We start from the raw sequence: 3,471 nt of genomic DNA on the forward strand, positions 1-3,471 counted from the left end.
TAACTATGACTCTCTTAAGGATCCCATTAGTCCGAGGTGCGGTGTCAAGCAGGGAGATCCTCTGTCTCCGGTCCTCTTCAACATGATCACGAACAGGATGATTGAAAGAACCCCACCAGAAATCGGGGTCAATGTTGACGGATGCTTCTACAATATTCTTGCCTTTGCCGACGACCTAGTCTTGGTAGCATCGTCGGTCGGAGGTTTGCAGAAGTTATTAGATCATGCCGGTCAATACATGTCTAACTGTGGCTTAATTATAAACAACAACAAGTCATTTACAGTTACGGTCAAGAACGTGCCGCACGTCAAAAAGTCGATAATAGATAAAACAACTACATTTAGCTGCAACGGTCAAACACTACCCGCACTCACAAGAGTGGATAGCTGGAGCTACCTCGGTGTCCAGTTTAATCCCGAAGGTGCAAACCTAGGGAACATGAGATTAAAATTACTAACAATCATTGACAAATTAACTAAGGCACCGTTAAAGCCTCAACAAAGACTTTTTGCGCTACGAACTGTAGGCATACCCAGAATACTCCACCAACTAGTATTGGGTCATGCAAAAATCGGGTACCTCAAAACGCTGGACGGATTGATAAGAAAAGCCATAAGATCATGGCTAAGACTACCCAACGACGTAACATTAGCGTACTTTTATGCCCACTGTAGAGAGGGCGGTTTATCAATTCCATCCCTCAGGTGGCTCGTACCCCTTAGACGCAAAAATAGAATCCAGAACTTGAACTCTACCGACTCAAGCTTCCACAAGCTCGAGATCGCAAAATGTGAGAAAATGCTACATGACAACAACACCGTCATAAGCTCTCAAAAAGAATTGGATGAGAAATGGGCCCGCACACTTCATAAGTCAGTGGACGGAAACCCACTTAAACACTCAGCCAAAACACCATCCCAACATCGATGGATTACAGAGGGCAACAAACTTCTCACTGGCAGAGACTTCGTAAACTGTGTAAAATTCAGAATAAATGCGATGCCCACAAGGTCACGTACAACGAGAGGGAGAATGGAGGACAGATACTGCAGGGCAGGTTGTAATGCCTTGGAGACACTGGATCATGTTCTCCAAACTTGTCACAGAAGCCATCGCCAACGCATTGAACGCCACAATGCAGTAACCAACTATGTAAAGAGGGCACTAGAGAAATCTCATTCAAAAGTTGATCTTGAGCCATCCTTCAAAACAACCGAAGGAACTAGGAAGCCTGACCTAATAGCGGCACAGGACGGGAAGGTCATAGTATTAGACACCCAAATAGTAGGAAGCTCTGCCGACTTGGCAGCTTCACATAAGAGGAAGATAGATTATTACAAGCCGCTGGTAGACATGATAAGGACAAGGTATAATGCAACTGAGGTAAACTTCAACACGATAACCCTTAACATCAGGGGTGTTTGGTATGAAAAATCGGCGGAGTTCCTAACATCAAATAAAATACTTGGGAAGGACGAACTCAAAATTGTTTCAACCAGAGTTATCATCGGAGGACTTAACGGGTTCGCAAAATGGTCAAAAACAACGACAGTTAAGAAGAAAAGACAGGGAATTGGATGACCAAGTATATTAATGCGTGCTGCCTGCGCCACCATCCTCCAGGCACAAAACTAGGAGTTAGGTTTAGTGGGTATTGCCTTCGGGTCGAGTCCCACACTGCCTGGTCAACCTGGCGACCGGCGTGCGTAAATGCATTCCCCTCCTAGCCAAAAAAAAAAAAAAAAAAAAAAAAAAAAAAAAAAAAAAAAATAGCCAAATGCCTCGTCATCTAACTAGTGACGCGCATGAATGGATTAACGAGATTCCCACTGTCCCTATCTACTTTCTAGCGAAACCACTGCCAAGGGAACGGGCTTGGAAAAATTAGCGGGGAAAGAAGACCCTGTTGAGCTTGACTCTAGTCTGGCATTGTAAGGAGACATGAAAGGTGTAGCATAAGTGGGAGATAGTAATATCGTCGGTGAAATACCACTACTTTCATCGTTTCTTTACTTACTCGATTGGGCGGAAAGCGTGCGTCGAAAACTTGCGTTCCGACTGTCACGGTTTTCTAGAGCCAAGCGCATAAGAGTGGTGTGAGCCATTGCGCCGATCGCCAACAATACTCTAGCGTGATCCGATTCGAGGAAACTGCTAGGCGGGGAGTTTGACTGGGGCGGTACATCTGTCAAATAATAACGCAGGTGTCCTAAGGCCAGCTCAGCGAGGACAGAAACCTCGCGTAGAGCAAAAGGGCAAATGCTGGCTTGATCCCGTTGTTCAGTGTGCACAGGGACTGCGAAAGCATGGCCTATCGATCCTTTTGGCTTGAAGAGTTTTCAGCAAGAGGTGTCAGAAAAGTTACCACAGGGATAACTGGCTTGTGGCAGCCAAGCGTTCATAGCGACGTTGCTTTTTGATCTTCGATGTCGGCTCTTCCTATCATTGCGAAGCAGAATTCGCCAAGCGTTGGATTGTTCACCCACAAATAGGGAACGTGAGCTGGGTTTAGACCGTCGTGAGACAGGTTAGTTTTACCCTACTGATGAATCGTCGTTGCGATAGTAATCCTGCTCAGTACGAGAGGAACCGCAGGTTCGGACATTTGGTTCACGCACTCGGTCGAGCGGCCGGTGGTGCGAAGCTACCATCCGTGGGATTATGCCTGAACGCCTCTAAGGCCGTATCCTTTCTAGACAAAGTAAGCAACGATATCTCTAGAGTCTCGTGAGTCGAAAGGCTCAATACAATGTGATTTATTAGGTATTCGGCACACGCCGTTTATCGCACGAGCCATTTTTAGCCGAATGGGGCGCTGGACAGGGGCGATATCCGTCCGTTATATCTGTCTTGCCTATAGCGGTCGATCATGGGTCACTAGTTCGATGTAGAGACTCGGAATCGTTTGTAAACGACTTAGGTACCTGGCGGGGTGTTGTACTCGGCAGAGCAGTTACCACGCTGCGATCCGTTGAGACTCAGCCCTTGGCTTGGGGATTCGTCATGTTGGCTTGACGTCACCCCACGCTATTAGAGCATAAGCCTTAAGCCGTCGCATTGCAGCATGCCACAATCAGTAGGCTTGACAGTCGAAAACTTGTACATGCTGTACATGTGACACTTCTTCGGTATCTACCTAGCTATTTTGTACAACGTGCGTGAGTCAGCACGTAAATCAAAACTTATCGACAAATTCCAATACTAGAAATATTCATTATTTCTTTCAATAACCATAATGTCAAGAGAATAGTTATAAATATTTTGTAAGTTTACGAAATATATGTTTTTAAGAGAAACTTTTCATAATTTTTTAATATAAATATATGATATAATTTATTAAATTCTAAATAGGGAGAATGTTTTTTGCTAAATTTCTTGGAAATGCGTACAAGTTGCTAATAAGCAAAGTACGTATAAGTTATCTATAATGCAAAATGCGTGCAAGTTGTCAATGTGTAAAATACGTGCAA

The 3,471-nt window shown here is 44.6% G+C and overlaps 1 pseudogene; it reads left to right on the plus strand.

Moving 5' to 3' along the window:
• Positions 1 to 3,003, plus strand: part of LOC113380609 — a 5,635-nt pseudogene extending 2,632 nt beyond the window's left edge.
• The last annotated feature ends 468 nt before the right edge of the window (positions 3,004 to 3,471 follow it).

This window comes from Ctenocephalides felis, unplaced genomic scaffold (genome assembly GCF_003426905.1).
Source record: "Ctenocephalides felis isolate EL2017-DRISC unplaced genomic scaffold, ASM342690v1 CF-g0.4_SCAFFOLD_02246, whole genome shotgun sequence".
Lineage (NCBI taxonomy): Eukaryota > Metazoa > Arthropoda > Insecta > Siphonaptera > Pulicidae > Ctenocephalides > Ctenocephalides felis.